A 20966-nucleotide genomic window follows, 5' to 3' on the forward strand; every position below is an offset into this window, starting at 1 on the left:
TAGGACCAATGGGCTTTGGACAACTCAATAAAAATTAATTAAATAAATAAATAATTGGGATAAGTATAAAAGGAAGCCATCTTCCTCCCTCCCTCATTTAGTTGCCCCCCCCACACACCTCCTCTACCTCTCCTTTCTTTCTTTTCTCTTCATTCTTCCACTTACAACCTCTCCCAACCATTGATTTTCCCCACTTTTTCTCCATGGGTTTTCTTTCTAATTGGTAGAAAATATTAAATTTATCTTTCATTGAGAGATTAGAAGCTAAGAGAACAAAAGAATTAGAAGAAATTGAAGATTAGAAGTGGTCACTTGAGGTAAGTTTCTTTTCAAGTTAGATTAGTTGTATAAGCCTTGAATGAAGTTAACTTATGATGAAATTTCATGAGAAATTGAAAGGAAACATGCATGAAACCTAAACTAGGGTTTTGGCCAACTTAGGGAAAATTAGGTTTTTGATGTATTTTAGTTAAATTGATGATAAATATAAGTTAAATTGAGGTAGTATGCATGATTGGGAGTAGTAAGATTTCATGGGATTGCATAAATTAAATTATGAAAGATTAGGGGTCATGGAAAAATTGGGTTTTGGTGCTAGAGAGTGAAATTGGAGTGTGTAGTGTTAAATTATGATCATTTGAGGTTTATTTAGTTTGAATTGACATTAGGTTGATGAAAGGAGATAATGAAATGGTAGGATTAGGGAAATTGCAAACTTTGGTGTTTGAAAATTATAGGTTTTGTGCTAGGAAGTTCCATTGATGTGTTAATGCTAAATTATAGTCATTTTGGATGAATTAAATATGAATTGAGATTGGTTAGTGGAAGTAATTGAAGAAATGAAAACTACTGAGGGTAATTAGATCACTGTTGTGGGTGAAAGGACATATTTCCTATCCAATGTTATCTCAGCCACAGTTGCAAAAAGATTGATGAAAAAAGGCTGTGAAGCTTACCTAGCACACGTAGTTAATACTAGGCAAGCTAAGCCAAACCAGTGTAATATACTCACAGTAAGAGACTTCCCAGATGTATTTCCTGAAGAGTTGCCTGGTTTACCCCTAGAAAGGGAAGTCGAGTTTGCTATTGAGGTAATGCCAGGTATAGCACCCATTTTTATTGCTCCTTATAGGATGGCACCCACTGAATTGAGGGAGTTGAAAACTCAGTTGCAAGAGTTGCTGGATAAGGGGTTCATATACCCCAGTGTGTCACCATAGGGAGCTCCGGTGCTGTTTGTGAAAAAGAAGGATGGAACTTTGAGATTGTGTATTGATTACCAACAGTTGAATAAAGTAACTGTGAAGAAAAAATATCCATTGCCCAGAATCGACGATCTGTTTAATTAGTTGAAAGGAGCTGGTGTATTTTCAAGAATTGATCTCAGATCAGGGTATCATCAGTTGAGGATAAAGGATACAGATGTGTCAAAAACTCTATTCAGAACCCAGTATGGACACTATGAATTTTTAGTGATGCCGTTTGGTCTGACAAATGCACCAGCAGCATTTATGGACCTTATGAACTGTATCTTCCATCCATACTTAGATCGGTTTGTAGTGGTATTCATTGATGATATTCTGGTGTATTCCAAGACTAGGGAAGAACATGATGAACATTTGAGGATTGTTCTGCAAACCCTGCGAGAAAAGAAGCTATATGCTAAGTTGTCCAAGTGTGACTTCTGGATGAGTGAGATCTCTTTTCTTGGACACATAGTATCAACTGAGGGGATTAGAGTGGATCCCAAAAAGATAGAAGCAGTGATGGAATGGAAGCCTCCCAGAAATACAATTGAGGTTAGAAGTTTCTTGGGGCTAGCTGGGTATTACAGAAGATTTGTGAAGGGGTTCTCTCTTATAGCTGCTCCAATGACCAAGTTGTTGCACAAGAATGTGAAATTTGGCTGGAACGACAAGTGCCAAGCCAGTTTTGAGAGGCTGAAGGCTATGTTAACAGAAGCACCAGTGTTAACACAGCCAATGTCGGGAAAAGACTTTATGGTTTACAGTGATGCCTCACAAAATGGGCTAGGGTGTGTATTGATGCAAGAGGGGAAAGTGGTCGCCTATGCTTCCAGGCAGTTAAGGCCATATGAACAGAACTACCCTACACATGACCTGGAGTTAGCAGCAATTATCTTCGCACTGAAGATATGGAGGCATTATTTATATGGTGAAAAATGCTACATTTATACGGACCACAAGAGCCTAAAATACTTGCCAACCCAGAAGGAGCTCAACCTCAGGCAGAGGCGATGGATTGAGTTCCTGAAGGACTATGATTGCCTGGGAAGGCAAATGCAGTTGCTGATGCTTTAAGCAGGAAGTCCATCACAGCTTTAAAATCACTAAATGCCTGTCTGTCCTTAGCTTAAGATGGAGCTATTTTGGCTGAGTTGCAAGTGAGGCCAACCCTGCTACAGCAGATATAAGATGGGCAGAGGGTAGATGAAAAACTAATGGCCATAATGGGTAAAATTCCTGAGGGGAAGGAAACTGAATATGAGATGAAAGCAGATGGGTTTCTGTACTACAGGGGAAGAGTATGTGTACCAAATGATGGGGAACTGAAGACTAGTATTCTAAAAGAAGCACACACTAGTGTTTATGCTATGCACCAGGGGAGCACAAAAATGTATAATGATTTGAAGCTTCATTATTGGTGGCCTGGTATGAAGAGAGATATAGCTGACTATGTGACTAAGTGTTTGACATGTCAGCAAGTTCAAGCAGAACATTAGGTTCCATCAGAATTGCTACAGCCTATAAATATACCTGAATGGAAATCGAACCGGGTCACTATGGATTTTGTTAGTGGTCTACCTCTCACCCAAAGAAGGCATGATGCAGTATGGGTGATAGTGGATAGATTGACGAAATCAGCACATTTTCTGCCAGTTAGGACTGACTACTCACTGGAGAAGCTAGCAGAATTGTATATCAGTGAGATAGTAAGACTGCATGGAATCCCACTTTCCATCATATTTGACCGAGGCCCAAGGTTTACATGGAGATTCTGGAAAAAATTGCAAGAAGCCTTGAGCACACAACTCCGCTTTAGCACGGCTTTTCATCCCCAGACGGATGGACAGTCAGAATGAGTAATCTAGGTAAACCCAAGAACTAATTGAATTTTCGCAATTAATAAATTGAAATGTAGTAACAATGTGAATTATTTGATAGATCCTGGAGTATATGCTAAGGAGTTGTGTCATTGAGTTTGAGGGGAGTTGGGATAGATACCTCCCACTGGCAGAATTCGCATACAACAATAGCTACCAAGTTAGCATTCAAATGGCTCCGTATGAAGCACTGTATGGGAGGAAATGTAGAACCCCAGTGTGTTGGACTGAATTGGGCGAAGATAAGCTTGTAGGACTAGACTTGGTGAAACAGACTGAGGAGAAAGTGAAAATAATCAAAGCTAACCTGAAGGTTGCCTCAGATAGACAAAAATCATATGCCGACTTGAAGAGAAAAGAAATAGAGTATGCAGTTGGCGATAAAGTGTTTCTCAAAGTCTCACCGTGGAAGAAAATACTGAGGTTTGGGAGAAAAGGCAAGTTAAGCCCTAGGTTCATTGGCCCATATGAAGTCATTGAACGTATGGGACCAGTAGCCTATCGGTTAGCTTTACCACCATAACTGGATAAAATTCATAATGTATTCCATGTTTCCGTGCTGAGAAGATATCGCTCAGACCCTTCACATGTCATTTCCATGGAAGAGATTGAAATCCAACCAGACTTGACATACATAAAAGAACCTATACAAATCCTAGCTCGGGAAGTGAAGGAACTGAGAAATAAACAAATTCCACTGGTGAAAGTGCTTTGGAGGCACCACAACACTGAAGAGGCAACTTGGGAAAGTGAAGAGATAATGAGGCAACAGTTCCCTCAACTGTTTGCATCAGGTAAATTTTGAGAACGAAATTTTTCTTAGAGGGGAAGAGTTGTAACATCCTCATTTTAGCTAATTCGTACAGTCTACTATTCCAGTGACCATTGTCGGTCCGGACAGCTAGAACGTTCGAAAAAATATTTAAACTAAAGTAAGGAACCAAAAAAATTAACTCAAATATTAATAAGAAAAAAATTTAGGAAAAATTATAAAATAATTTTTGGGACTCCAGAGAAGGGTCATTGAGGTTCTTATAGCATTAGAATGCCAAGAAAATACTTAGAAAAAATTTTCAATCGGTACAGACAATTTTGCCCCTTTAAGCCAAACGGAGCACATTTTGGTCATTTCGTCTTCAGATATGATTTTTGGGCCAACTTGTCCAGTTAAATAAATAATTTATGTAACATAAAATATAAATAAATATTGTCAAAAATTTAATTGCAATTAAATAGACAAAAAATAGAGAGAAAATGAAAGAAAATGGATTTATGACATCATCATGATGTCATTAAAACTCTCCTACCCAATCTAACATTGACACATGGCATAACTCTATTTAAAAGAGATAGAATGGGCTGGAAAAGGAAATAAAAATCAGACCTCCTCTCTCCTTCTTCTTCATGCTGCCACCCTCCCCACCATGGTCACCCATTAGCAAGCTTTTGAAAGCTTGATTTCCCCCACTTTTACCCAACTAAACCCTAACCTAGCAACACAAAAACTTGCTCTTACACCTTGGTGATTCTTTTGGGAGCAAAAAGAAGAGGAAAACAGGAGCTTTAGCAAGTGGGAAAATCTCACTCCTTTGAGGTTAGTGACCTAACCATGGATTTTATTTTAAATTCATGTTAAGGACTTTGAATGAGTGTAAATTTCAAAGGAAATTTGTTAAAAACCACTTGTATGCTATCCCATATTTTTTGGTAGCCATGGTTAGGGTTTGATTGTGTTGAGCTTAATGAAGTTAAAAGACCATCATGGTAGCCCACAATATGTACCCACTAAGTGGATTGATGAAATGCAAGTTAAATGCATGATTTGAGATGTCAGGGTTAGGGTTTGGGTATAAAATGGAGACTTTGATCATGTAATGATGAAAGTGAGTTTTAATGGTCAATTAGTGACCATTTGGTTATGTGTAAACAAGAAATGAGGTGGTTTGATTAGTGGGAATTACAGTTGGTGTGGCTGCCCATGGTGACCTGTAGAATTAGACATGAGTCTAGCAAGTTTGGGCAGCCATAACTTGAATTGTAGAGGTTCAATTGGTGCAAGGCCAATTGGACATGAAACTAGACACATAATGGCACAACTTTGGTGAAGAAACCATGCCCATAAAACCAAACCAAGTGGACCAAAAGCTTGCCTTAATCCGGGTGACCTGTAGTCTGCTTTTGCAGAATGACCAAATGAATAGTATTTGGTCATTTGTCCATCACTCAGTGTAGAATGGTCCAATTGACCTGACATTTTACCAGCAATAAGCTGAGTTATAGACCAACAACTTTCATGAAGAAACCTAACCCAAATTATGAGCAGAACCTATCCAACAAGTGAGTTGCAGTCACTATTTATTGCACTGTAGATATGGTCAGTCCAGAAAAATTTCAATCTGGCCAATTGTGGTTTTTGGACCATAACTTGAGCTACAAAACTCCAAATAGAGTGAATCAAAAAAAAAATTCAATTAGACAAAATAAGGAACAACTTTCATGTTGATCATTTTGCTAAATTCCCACTGCAAAAATGACTAATAGAACAGTAAAGATGAAGCATGAAAACTGAAAATTCTGCTCAATTAGTATTAAGCTTAGAAATGGTATGGGCAACCAATACCAACAAATTTTGAATGCAAAATGTGGTATGTTGGGAGTATAAAAACCAATATACCTATTGTCTATACAAAATTCAATATTTTGGTTAACTAATGAAGTGAATAGTAACACCAAAACTTGAAATTCAAAAATTGTAAAACTCAAAAGTGTAAAATGCCCTAGTATACCTAACAAGATTGGTTTGGATAGCTTGGCATGCCAATAGGGTTCTGTTAGCAGTACTGCATATGGCTTCATGCCATTCTGTGTTTCATAGCTCCTATGCCATTCTGTGATATAATAGCCTTTGGCTATGTCATTTGAGTTGATATATTTGGGTTTTAACCTTGATAATTATTACAGCTTATTAGCTATTCTGTTGTACAATGGGAGACACAGTGTGACCGATGGTGTGATTGTCCGAGGTACTTAGTACCCAGTGTCAGTTTACCCGTTTATCTAGTCCAGTCAACTAGTATGGGTTACTCGGGCAATGATAATAAACCTTATCAAATTTTAAGGGAATAATACTACAAATAATACCAGAAATTAAGTTTACCCAAAAAATGAAATCATACATTTTGCATAATTATTTTATTCTATTTTATTTTATTTTATTCTATATTGTCACCACTAAGCAGAATTGCTTAGCGCGTCGCTTTTGCCATGCACAGGTACTGGAGACCTAGCTGGGGAGCCCAGCAGACATCAGACGGGGTGAGTCTTCAGAGCTGCATCAGGAGTCCAGAGTCACCTCACATCTGCACTGCATATGGTAGGACATTAGGACTATAGGTGGCCCTTTTGTATTTTACATTTTATATTAGTTTGGATTGTAACTATAAACTCTTGTAATTATGTATTAATGTAAATATATGAAATTTCATATTATTGAGATCTTTTGCATAATGTATGTTGATAAATGAAATGTTGAGAATTAATTGTGAATATGCTTCAAGTGATGAAGTGAATAGAAAAGTTTTGAAAATAGTATTGTGATTTGAGATTGAGATTTTGAGATTGACTTGAATGTGTATAATGGAGTTTGGATTTGGAATTTATTTTGGAAGTGTTTTTAAACAGGTTCAGAAGAACTGTTTTTCCAATTTATAGCCGGCACTCTGCCGAATTTTCTATAAAATTTGCGGATAAATTCAGATTTGTCAAAATTGAAAAATAAATGAATTATAAAGGGATAAATTGTAATAGAAACATAAATTGGTGCTCCGGCACACTGGGTGGCATAACTTGCTCGGCTACACTGTAAACGGGTAAGGGGTGTCACACTACACATGACTTGGAGCTAGCAGCCATTGTCTTTGCCTTGAAGATCTAGAGACATTACTTGTATGGAGAGAGATGTTATATATACACAGATTATAAAAGTTTGAAATACTTGGGCACACAGAAGGAGTTAAATTTGAGGCAGAGGAGATGGTTAGAGCTGATAAAAGATTATGATTGCTTGATAGACTATCAGCCTGGAAAGGCAAATGTTGTAGCTGATGCTTTAAATCGCAAGACTATGGCTGGTTTAAGGGTTTCTCCTTTGTCCATGGTGCATGAATTAGGGGCATTGCATGCTAATTTGGAGATTAATGAAGATGGGCAGATGGTAGTTACTTGGCAAGTGAAGCCAATGCTGGCAAAACAAATTAAAGCAGTTGCACAGAAGGATGATAAGTATGTGAAGTTGATGGAAGAGGCTCGAGATGGCAAGAAACTAGAATTATCAGTAAATGATGAGAGCTTGTTGTTATATAAGGGCAAAATGTGCATTCCTGAGAATGTTGAACTAAGGCAGACCATTTTAAAGGAAGCACATGATTCACCTTTTGCAATGCACCCCGGTGGAACCAAAATGTATAGAAGTGTGAAAGAGCACTATTAGTGGAGAGGAATGAAGAAAGACATTGCAGAATATGTTGCCAAATGCCTAACTTGTCAGCAAGTAAAGGCAGATTACCAAGTGCCTGCAGGGTTGCTACAGCCATTGCCAATTTCCGAGTGGAAATGGGAAAGAATCACTATGGATTTCATGACAGGACTGTTAGTAGTATGCCCTAGAGCATATCATTTAGTATGTATCTTGTACATATTTTTATTAATAAAAGGCATTTCCACTTTTCCGTTTATATAATATATTTATGTGTAATAGAAAAGGTCCATTGATATTTTGTTAGAAATATTATTCTTAAGTTGTTAAGAATATGAGTGACAATATTTCTAGCCCAAAGTATCATAAATAGGTTCACAATCGAGGATACTTCATAATAAGGACATGACTTATCCAGAAAGATTGTATTCATGTTTGTTCCCAAGTTATTTATATGAGATATAAATAAGATGGAATGGTGAGTCTCATGCCATATAACAAACATGATAGGCACTTATAAATGATAAGTAGGCCGAACCAGTGACACCTATGACAAGCATATGGAGTTTACTCTTGTCAATGTTTTGTCATAAATCATATCAGTGCATATAATCTTTAGACCTGAGATAGCACAGTTATCTTATATATAGGTAGTTTGAGTTTGATACTGCTTTCATACTTGTACTATGTATGGGTATATGGGCATGTGTTGGCTCCTACTAGTTATATATGGAGGTAGGTGTTGATCAAGATGGAATCTGTTCCTCTAAGTAAATAGAGATAAAATCCTATGTTCATTTAATTGTTCTTGATGTTTCAAGTTCCTGGCAGACAGATAGATTTATTGAAAACATTTACGATGAGAAAATCTTTTAATCAAGAACTGGAATTAAAAGAGAACATAATATTCATAGCAAATGGAGTTTAACATAAACCATGACTCCAGCTTGAGTTGGGATTTTGTAACAGAGAGATTCTAGTGCATGGTAACATATGATTATAAGTTCATTTAAGGTAAACCTTATTACTAATTGGGTGGCCATGGCATGCTATGCTAGGTGTTAACCATGGTCTATGAGGTTCATAAAATGATTTAGAGAAATCATTTATGGTAAGAAAGAGTTCTGATGATATTAAAAGTTGATATCATGTCTCATTGCCAATTAGTGATGAGCCTAGTAAGTTACACACATACACAAATTATCACCTATTTAAATATGATTTAATTAATTAATTAAAGAGTTTAATTGATTAATTAAATAGGTTTGGTTTGCAATTAAATTGCAAAGTCCCTAGCATGACTTGAAACCAAATCTAGATTATTGGATGTGTAGTATAAATTAAATTTATATTTAAAGTGTTTAAATATGGATTTAATTAATGATAAATTAATTAATAGAGATTAATTAATTAATTTATATTTGATATAAATTAATTAGAAGAAGAAAAATAATTATTTTGGGTTAAGAACTCAAAATTAAGACACAAGGGCATTTTGGTCATTTCACAGTGTGACACGTGGCACCATGAGATGGTGACACATGGGATTACACATAAGCTTGCCAAATGTTTTTTTTAATCATGTACGATTATTAAAATCAAGATTAAATATAGGTTTGACACTTGGCACAATGTGATTGGGTCACTTAAACCTAGAGCTAATCAAAGGGTGACATGTGGCAAGGGTTTAATGTGTTAACCTAGCTATTTAAGTGTGGTTATGAAAAGAAAAAAGAACCAGCAGCCACAATCCTAGGTCACGCCATTTTGCAGCCCTCCCTCTATTCTTCTTCATCTCTCATCAATTCAAAGAAATTAGCCATCAATCTCTTGAATTAAGAACACTAGAAATTGTTTCTAGTGTCCTGTTTACATCTCTAATCTCTTAAAAGGCAGAACTTGAATTTCTAATTAATAGAAAAGGCTTTAGAAGCTGTTCAAGGGCTGCCATAGGTGTTCTTGGTGTGGACAAGCTAGAGGGACAACATCTGGTGTCCTGAAGATGAATCTCAAAGGCGCAGACACGCTGCAGTGTATCAAGAGGTTAGTGTAATCGTTCTTGATTTAATCTAGGGTTCTAAAATTAATCTGATTATTTTTAAAATCTTAAATGGCAAATACAGATCCAAAAACATATTAAAAAAGTTTTAATATGTTGTTTATCATTGAAATCAAATAGATAAAAATAAATCTTGCATGATGCATGTGACCCTAGGTGAAAATTTTTGAATTCAATGGTATAAACTTGTGTTTTTCACACTTCCGTTCCTTCAAGGACTTCCACGTACACAAAAGAATCATGATGCAGTTTGGGTTATTGTTGATAGATTGACCAAGTTTGCACACTTTTTGCCAGTGAGGATGGATTACAGCCTAGAAAGATTGGCCAAACTATACATTGATGATGTTGTGAGGTTACATGGAGTGCCAGTGTCTATTGTGTCTGAGAAAGACCCAAGATTCACTTCTAGATTTTAGGGTAGTCTCCAAAAAGCCCTAGGAACTAGATTGAACTTCAGTACAACATTCCATCCACAGACAAACGGCCAATCTGAAAGGATCATTCAGATTTTGGAGGATATGTTTTGGGCTTGTGTGATTGAGTTTGAAGGGAGTTGGGACACACACTTGCCTTTAATTGAATTTGCCTACAATAACAGTTATCAGTCAAGCATCGGAATGCCTCCATACAAAGTACTTTGTGGCAGAAAGTGTAGAACTCCCTTGTATTGGGATGAAGGGGGCGAGAGGAAGTTGATTGGCCCAGAATTAGTACAGCCGACGGAAGAAAAGGTTAAGCTCATTAGAGACAGACTCAAAGTTGCAACGGATAGATAGAAGTCCTACATTGACATAAAGAGAAGAGATATTCGGTACAGTGTGGGTGACAAGGTGTAACACCCCTAAGTTCGGTAGTGCGTTCTACTGTTCCTGTGACTAGTGTTGTCCGGACAGCTAGGATGCCTAGAACTACACATCGATATGAGTGAGGAGACATAAAATAATAAAATACAAGAAAAGAAAATACAAGGAAAACAAAGGAAAAATAATAACAAAGAAATGTAACCAAGTTAAGCGAGCCGAGAACCCTAGCGATGGGTGACCGCACCGGGAAGTCACGGCATGGACCGTTGACTAGCCCTGGACTGCGAGAAACCCTGAAAAATATTTTTAGGACTCAAATAAATATTTATTAAAGTATAAATATCATTAGAAATATCAAAGAAAAATTAAATAATTAGTACAAAGAAAAGTGAGAAATCGAAAAACGGACAAAACCTGGTGCTACCGAAAAATCGGGAATACAACCCGAACAGGGGCATTGTGGTCATTTGACATCCCGAATTGTCTTTTGACCTACATGCCCATCAAAAATAAATAATATTACACTTGAAAAATATAATGAAAAATTAATTTAGGGTACCAAATGTAAATAGCAAAAATGGGGAGTTAAATGTGGGAAATTGAAACTTTTGAATAAATTAACATTAAACTTGCAATAGTGCTCCACTAACTCATTAAAGTGGACCATTTAATCTTCATCTTGGACTAGCAGATTGTCATCTTCCTCATTTCTCAAAATTCAGCCAAAAATGGAGAAGGGAAGAACTCCATTGCCGCATGGTTTTGGAGCTCCATGCAAGGGTGATCCAAGCTTCTTTCTCTCCACTTCCCTTCATTAAAGTTAATCCTCACACCATGGGCAGTAGATAGGCAGCAAGAAGATCAAGTTTTGGTGAAGTTTTGAAGAGTTTCCAAAGTGGTAAGTAAGTATTTTTTATTAGTGCTTTATTAAAGTTTGTGAGGAGGTTATGGGTGTTTGATTTATGGAGAAATTTTTGAGGTTTGATGTTGAATGGGAGTGTGTACTTTTGGCAGCCATGGAAACACCTTGAAGGCAGTTTATTTGTGCTTGTAAATGGTGAATTAAATGATTGATTAAATGTATATTGTGTAGGAAATTGTTTTGGTGATGTATACTTTGTATATGTAAATGTGAAATGAAATTTAAAGCTTGGAAATTAATGGAATGTAAATGTACCATTGTGGCAGTTTGTTAACTCTTGAGGAATGCTGGAATTCATGCTTGGTTTATGAAATAATGGTGTTGAAATGTGTTGGTTGTTATGGCAGTTTGAGTGTATGTATGGTGGTGTAAAGTGGGACATGTAAATGGGCATGAATTGGTGATTGAATTGTTGTAAATTGAGTTGGACAAATTCTGCACTTGTTGGTGCACGTTGAATGTAATTGTAAGCTGCCAAAATGACCTATAATATGTTATAAATTATGTTTAGGTTGTGGTACAACCAGAATTGATTTGAAGGTTAAGTTTGGTGAGTGTTAAAAGTGATGCTTGATGTGTATGCAAGAATTTCAATAAGGCAGTTTGAGTTTTAGGCCTATAACTTTAAGTGTGTGACTCCAATTGGTATGAGACCAATTGGAGGTGAAACTAGGCACAAAATGTGCCAACTTTCATGAAGGAAACATACCAAAATTCTGCTTGCAAGGTAGCTTGAAAAATGACCAAATCCGGATTAAGTGCAAATAAGGCCTGAAAATTGACCATTTGGGCAGCAGTTAGTGTTTAGGCCATAACTCACTCAAAACAGGTCCAATTGACCTGAAAGTTTAACCATGAATAGTTAAGACCCATATCTACAAGTCTTATGAGGACACCAAAGCCCAGAAATGACCATAAGTAAGTCAAACAGCTTGCACAAGTTCGGGTCCAAAAACTGGCCGAACCTAAAATGACCTAAAGTGACCAATTTTGGTGCAATTTGACCAGCAATAGTAAAATGACCATAACTTGGTCTACATAACTCAGAATGACCTGAAATTTTTCCCCGCATTCCATAAGACATAGATCTACAAGTTTGTAGTTTTGACCGAAACCCGAAAACCGAGGAAACTAGGTCGTCCGGCTAGGTCAAACTAGTATCCCGGAATCCAGCAAATTGCAAGAAAATGCAGTATACACAGAAATGAACTTGGTAACATGTACCAACCCTAAAAGACTATCTAATATGACATATTCGTAATGTTAAAACCTAATTTACCTAAAACGCATCAAGGGTCGATATGTTAAGTTGATTAAGCAAATAATAGCATTCAGTGAATTATTTATCAAATATTATCGTTAGAGACAGTATAATTAAGTACTGAAACACTTCAAATTGTGTTTCTCAGTTAGCAAAGACTCAGGGAAAGGGAAGGAAACACTGAGTCAAGACGAAGAGACAGTTATCAGAGGTTTATGCACAACTAGTTTTTAACTGATTTTTTTTGAATATTTCATATGATTAAATGACATACTTTTCTTATGTATTATGTTTAATAAGCATTGGATTTAATTCAATGATTATTGAAATTGTTATAGTATGTATGAATTTAGCTTTGTGAAATGGTATTTCCACAAGTATTAAGCATTGTTATGGATTGAATAAATTATGTTTTGGAAAATTGTGATAGAACATGTTTTGAATTGTGATGGTAATTTTCATGGAAAAATGCAAATTTATGATTTGAATTATGATGAGCATAAAAATTATTGGATATTGGAATTGAATTTGAATCGAATTATATTGTGATTTATGCTCACTAAAAGGATTGTGATATTGTTTTATATCTCACTATAGATGCTTGACTAGGTTATTACCCGTCTCTCTCATTTGTTGAGAAGACAATGGAGTTAGTTGTGTTTTGATTACCATGGTACGTGCACAGGCTTAGATTTTCCTCTGATTTGAGGTTAGATCTAAGTTTTTTATCGTTATGGCCCTTGCGGAAGATTCATTATTGTGATGGTACTGTGCACGATGATTCGACCTCCCTGACCATAGGGAGTTAGAATTTGATTCGACCTCCCCGACCATAGGGAGTTAGAGTCACATCGAATATGGCCCTTTCGGATTAGTCTTGCATAGTTAGTGAGATAAAGATTGATTTTTTAGATACAACATGGTTTTTGAGATACATAATGATTTTTTAGATACAGAATGGCTTTTGAATGGTAAAGAATTGTGATTCAATTATGATTTATGTATAATTGATTTTGTTGGAACTACCTTAAATGGTTAGTCATGATTTGATAAATTGAATTTCGTGATCAAAGTCATTTTATACAAATGATTTACATTATTGGCCATGAATATTTTGAGTTTTGGAATTTGATGAGTATTCAGATTTCCAAATTATTTACTGTAAATTTTATCAATGTATATTGTACTATGTTTTAAATTATAGTTGTGCACCACTGAGTTCACCACTCAGCGATAGCTTTGTATGCTGTCGCAAGTAAGAAGAGCATAGAGCAGTGAGTAAGTTTCTTTGAAGACTCTTGCAGATCAGCTCCAGGTATATTATAGGTATACCCATGTACATAGGTTTTGATGTATGCATGTAATAATATGTATGTAAATTATTTGAGCAGTTGTATAAAAACTCTTGTAAAATATTTTAGTATGTAATTAATGTAAATTATTGTAAATATAAATTTGAGATTTCATTTACTCGAATAGTTTTGTATTATAAATTTTGAGTCTTGTAATCAATGAAATGTTTCTTTATGATGAGATTAGTTTGAAAATGAATTGATTGTTTATTGAGAATTGAATTGTGAATTGAAATGAAGTTATTAAAGTTGTATTTGAGAAAACATATTGGGAGCATTTTCTTTTGTAGGATTGAAGAATTGTTTTCTCAAAATACAGCCGGCACTTTGCCGAAATTTTGAAAAAACTTTTATAACACCAGATTTTAATCGATGATTTAAATTTCATGAAAATTGTTTTAAAATCCCTTGTAGTATATCTAATGGGTTATCGGTAGGCGAAGTACGGTAATTCATTAGATGTACTACGGGATCATGTTACATCTTACAGGGGAGTAGGGTGTGACACAAGGTGTTCTTGAAAGTTTCCCCATGGAAGAGGATCATGAGGTTTGGTAGAAAGGAGAAGCTAAGTCCTCGCTTCATTGGGCAGTATGAGGTTCTGGAAAGAGTGGGTCCATTGGCATATAGACTTGCATTGCCTCCAGAGTTGGAAAAGATTCACAATGTCTTCCATGTCTCCATGTTGAGGAGGTACAGATCAGACCCCTCTCACATTTTGCTAGTAGAGGAGATTGAAGTGAATCCAGACCTGACATATGATGAAGAGCCCAAAAAGATCTTGGCACATGAGGTGAAATAGCTGAGGAACAAGCAAAAACCTCTAGTGAAAGTGCTGTAGAACCATCATTCAGGCTATGAGTCTACATGGGAGCGTGAGGAGGACATGAGGAGACAGCACCCACAGCTATTCAGAGAATGAAACCAGGTAAATTTCGAGGACGAAATTTATTTTTAAGGAAGGGAGAATTGTAACACCCCGAACCTCCGAGTTATGAATAGTACCATTTTTGGTCCGTGACTAGTACTATTTAAAGACACCTTGAGGACCAAAAATAAATAGAAAATTAATTGAGATAGACACAATAAAAATTCAAGTGACCCAAAAATATAAGGATCCACCGTGTATATTGAAAAAGAGGGATTATGAACCGATGAGGGGCATTTTGGTCAATTCATCTCAAGAGTTGACTTTTGACCAAAATGTTAATTAATTTAAATGAAATTAATGAATTGAATTATGGAATAATTTTTTTTAGGAAAATAATTCAAGTATAAAGTGAAAGGAAAATAAAAGAAACAAAAATCTAGAATTTTAGGTCCATTTTGACCCAATTAAAATTTTAGGACCAATGGGCTTTGGACAACTCAATAAAAATTAACTAAATAAATAAATAATTGGGATAAGTATAAAAGGAAGCCATCTTCCTCCCTCCCTCATTTAGTTGCCCCCCCACACACCTCCTCTGCCTCTCTTTTCTTTCTTCTCTTTTCATTCTTCCACTTACAACCTCTCCCAACCATTGATTTTCCCCACTTTTTCTCCATGGGTTTTCTTTCTAATTGGTAGAAAATATTAAATTTATCTTTCATTGAGAGATTAGAAGCTAAGAGAATAAAAGAGTTAGAAGAAGTTGAAGATTAGAAGTGGTCACTTGAGGTAAGTTTCTTTTCATGTTAGATTAGTTGTATAAGCCTTGAATGAAGTTAACTTATGATGAAATTTCATGAGAAATTGAAAGGAAACATGCATGAAACCTAAACTAGGGTTTTGGCCAACTCAGGGAAAATTAGGTTTTTGATGTATTTTAGTTAAATTGATGATAAATATAAGTTAAATTGAGGTAGTATGCATGATTGGGAGTAGTAAGATTTCATGGGATTGCATAAATTAAATTATGAAACATTAGGGTTCATGGAAAAATTGGGTTTTGGTGCTAGAGAGTGAAATTGGAGTGTGTAGTGTTAAATTATGATCATTTGAGGTTTATTTAGTTTGAATTGACATTAGGTTGATGAAAAGAGATAATGAAATGGTAGGATTAGGGAAATTGCAAACTTTGGTGTTTAAAAATTATAGGTTTTGTGCTAGGAAGTGCCATTGATGTGTTAATGCTAAATTATAGTCATTTTGGATGAATTAAATATGAATTGAGATAGGTTAGTGGAAGTAATTAAAGAAATGAAAACTACTGAGGGTAATTAGATCACTGTTGTGGGTGAAAGGACATATTTCCTGTCCAATGTTATCTCAGCCACAGTTGCAAGAAGATTGATGAAAAAAGGCTGTGAAGCTTACCTAGCACACGTAGTTAATACTAGGCAAGCTAAGCCAAACCTGTGTAATATACTCACAGTAAAAGACTTCCCAGATGTATTTCCTGAAGAGTTGCCTGGTTTACCCCTAGAAAGGGAAGTCGAGTTTGCTATTGAGGTAATGCCAGGTACAACACCCATTTCTATTGCTCCTTATAGGATGGCACCCACTGAATTGAGGGAGTTGAAAACTCAGTTGCAAGAGTTCTGGATAAGGGGTTAATATACCCCAGTGTGTCACCATGGGGAGCTCCGGTGCTGTTTGTGAAAAAGAAGGATGGAACTTTGAGATTGTGTATTGAATACCAGCAGTTAAATAAAGTAACTGTGAAGAATAAATATCCATTGCCCAGAATCGACGATCTGTTTAATCAGTTGAAAGGAGCTGGTGTATTTTCAAAAATTGATCTCAGATAAGGGTATCATCAGTTGAGGATAAAGGATACAGATGTGTCAAAAATTGTATTCAGAACCCAGTATGGACACTATGAATTTTTAGTGATGCCGTTTGGTTTGACAAATGCACCAGCAGCATTTATGGACCTTATGAACTGTATCTTCCATCCATACTTAAATCGGTTTGTAGTGGTATTCATTGATGATATTCTGGTGTATTCCAAGACTAGGGAAGAACATGATGAACATTTGAGGATTGTTCTGCAAACCCTGCGAGAAAAGAAGCTATATGCTAAGTTGTCCAAGTGTGACTTCTGGATGAGTGAGATCTCTTTTCTTGGACACATAGTATCAACTGAGGGGATTAGAGTGGATCCCAAAAAGATAGAAGCAGTGATGGAATGGAAGCCTCCCAGAAATACAACTGAGGTTAGAAGTTTCTTGGGGCTAGCTGGGTATTACAGAAGATTTGTGAAGGGGTTCTCTCTTATAGCTGCTCCAATGACCAAGTTGTTGCACAAGAATGTGAAATTTGGCTGGAACGACAAGTGCCAAGCCGCTTTGAGAGGTCAAGGCTATGTTGTGAAGCACCAGTGTGCACAACAGGTGTCGGGAAAAGACTTTATGGTCTACAGTGATGCCTCACATAATGGGCTAGGGTGTGTATTGATGCAAGAGGGGAAAGTGGTCGTCTATGCTTCCAGGCAGTTTAGGCCACATGAACAGAACTATCCTACACATGACCTGGAGTTAGCAGCAATTATCTTCGCACTGAAGATATGGAGGCATTATTTATATGGTGAAAAATGCTACATCTATACGGACCACAAGAGCCTAAAATACTTGCCAACCCAGAAGGAGCTCAACCTCAGGCAGAGGTGATGGATTGAGTTCCTGAAGGACTATGATTGCCTGGGAAGGCAAATGCAGTTGCTGATGCTTTAAGCAGGAAGTCCATCACAGCTTTAAAATCACTAAATGCCTGTCTGTCCTTAGCTTAAGATGGAGCTATTTTGGCTGAGTTGCAAGTGAGGCCAACCCTGCTACAGCAGATATAAGATGGGCAGAGGGTAGATGAAAAACTAATGGCCATTATGGGTAAAATTCCTGAGGGGAAGGAAACTGAATATGAGGTGAAAGCAGATGGGTGTCTGTATTACAGGGGAAGAGTATGTGTACCAAATGATGGGGAACTGAAGACTAGTATTCTGAAAGAAGCACACACTAGTATTTATGCTATGCACCCGGGGAGCACAAAAATGTATAATGATTTGAAGCTTCATTATTGGTGGCCTGGTATGAAGAGGGATATAGCTGATTATGTGACTAAGTGTTTGACATGTCAGCAAGTTAAAGCAGAACATTAGGTTCCATCCGAATTGCTACAGCCGATAAATATACCTGAATGGAAATGGGACCGGGTCACTATGGATTTTGTTAGTGGTCTACCTCTCACCCAAAGGAGGCATGATGCAGTATGGGTGATAGTGGATAGATTGACGAAATTAGCACATTTTCTGCCAGTTAGGACTGACTACTCACTGGAGAAGCTAGCAGAATTGTATATCAGTGAGATAGTAAGACTGCTGGAATACCACTTTCCATCATATCTGACCGAGACCCAAGGTTTACATGGAGATTCTAGAAAAAATTGCAAGAAGCCTTGAGCACACAACTCCGCTTTAGCACGGCTTTTCATCCCCAGACGGATGGACAGTCAGAATGAGTAATCCAGGTAAACCCAAGTACTAATTGAATTTTTGCAATTAATAAATTGAAATGTAGTAACAATGTGAATTATTTGATAGATCCTGGAGGATATGCTAGGGAGTTGTGTTATTGAGTTTGAGGGGAGTTGGGATAGATACCTCCCACTGGCAGAATTCGCATACAACAATAGCTACCAAGTTAGCATTCAAATGGCTTAGTATGAAGCACTGTATGGGAGGAAATGTAGAACCCCAGTGTGTTGGACTGAATTGGGCGAAGATAAGCTGGTAGGACTAGACCTGGTGAAACAGACTGAGGAGAAAGTGAAAATAATCAAAGCTAACCTGAAGGTTGCCTCTGATAGACAAAAATCATATGCCGACTTGAAGAGAAAAGAAACAGGGTATGCAGTTGGCGATAAAGTGTTTCTCAAAGTCTCACCGTGAAAGAAAATACTGAGGTTTGGGAGAAAGGGCAAGTTAAGCTCTAGGTTCATTGACCCATATGAAGTCATTGAACGTGTGGGACCAGTAGCCTATCGGTTAGCTTTACCACCAGAACTGGATAAAATTCATAATGTATTCCATGTTTCCGTGCTGAGAAGATATCGCTCAGACCCTTCACATGTCATTTCCATGGAAGAGATTGAAATCCAGTCGGACTTGACATACACAAAAGAACCTATACAAATCCTAGCTCGGGAAGTGAAGGAACTGAGAATAAACAAATTCCACTGGTGAAAGTGCTTTGGAGGCACCACAACACTGAAGAGGCAACTTGGGAAAGTGAAGAGATAATGAGGCAACAGTTCCCTCAACTGTTTGCATCAGGTAAATTTCGAGAACGAAATTTTTCTTAGAGGGGAAGAGTTGTAACATCCTCATTTTAGCTAATTTGTAAAGTCTACTATTCCAGTGACCAGTGTTGGTCCGGACAGCTAGAACGTTCGAAAAAATATTTAAACTAAAGTAAGGAACCAAAAAAATTAACTCAAATATTAATAAGAAAAAAAATTAGGAAAAATTATAAAATAATTTTTGGGACTCCAGAGAAGGGTTATTGAGGTTCTTATGGCATTAGAATGCCAAGAAAATACTTAGAAAAAATTTTCAATCGGTACAGACAATTTTGCCCCTTTAAGCCAAACGGAGGGCATTTTGGTCATTTCGTCTTCAGAGATGATTTTTGGGCCAACTTGTATAGTTAAATAAATAAGTTATATAAAATAAAATATAAATAAATATTGTCAAAAATTTAATTGCAATTAAATAGATAAAAAATGGAGAGAAAATGAAAGAAAATGGATTTATGACATCATCATGATGTCATTAAAACTCTCCTACCCAATCTAACATTGACACATGGCATAACTCTATTTAAAAGAGATAGAATGGGTTAGAAAAGGAAATAAAAATCAGACCTCCTCTCTCCTTCTTCTTCATGCCGCCACCCTCCCCACCATGGTCACCCATTAGCAAGCTTTTGAAAGCTTGATTTCCCCCACTTTTACCCAACTAAACCCTAACCTAGCAACACAAAAACTTGCTCTTACACCTTGGTGATTCTTTTGGGAGCAAAAAGAAGAGGAAAATAAGAGCTTTAACAAGTGGGAAAATCTCACTCCTTTGAGGTTAGTGACCTAACCATGGATTTTATTTTAAATTCATGTTAAGGACTTTGAATGAGTGTAAATTTCAAAGGAAATTTGTTAAAAACCACTTGTATGCTATCCCATATTTTTTGGCAGCCATGGTTAGGGTTTGATTGTGTTGAGCTTAATGAAGTTAAAAGACCATCATGGCAGCCCACAATATGTACCCACTAAGTGGATTGATGAAATACAAGTTAAATGCATGATTTGAGATTTAGGGTTAGGGTTAGGGTATAAAATGGAGACTTTGATCATGTAATGATGAAAGTGATTTTTAATGGTCAATTAGTGACCATTTGGTTATGTGTAAACAAGAAATGATGTGGTTTGATCAGTGGGAATTGCAGTTGGTGTGGCTGCCCATGGTGACCTGCAGAATTGGACATGAGTCCAGCAGGTTTGGGCAGCCATAACTTGAATTGTAGGGGTTCAATTGGTGCAAAGCCAATTATATATGAAACTAGACACATAATGACACAACTTTGGTGAAGAAACCATGCCCATAAAACCAAACCAAGTGGATCAAAAGCTTGCCCTAATCTGGGTGACCTGCAGTCTGTTTCTGCAAAATGACCAAATGAATAGTATTTGGTCATTTAGCCATAACTCAGTGTAGAATGGTCCAATTGACCTGAAATTTTACCAACAAGAAGCTGAGATATAGACCAACAACTTTCATGAAGAAATCTAACCCAAATTATGACCAGAACCTATCCAACAAGTGAGTTGCAGTCACTGTTCATTGCACTGTAGATATGGTCAGTCCAGAAAAACTTCAATCCGGCCAGTTGTGGCTTTTGGACCATAACTTGAGCTACAAAACTCCAAATGGAGTGACTCCAAAAAAGAAATTCAACTAGAAAAAATAAGAAACAACTTTTATATTGATCATTTT

The sequence above is a fragment of the Hevea brasiliensis genome, chromosome 6, assembly GCF_030052815.1.
Source record: "Hevea brasiliensis isolate MT/VB/25A 57/8 chromosome 6, ASM3005281v1, whole genome shotgun sequence".
NCBI classification, from domain to species: Eukaryota; Viridiplantae; Streptophyta; class Magnoliopsida; order Malpighiales; family Euphorbiaceae; genus Hevea; species Hevea brasiliensis.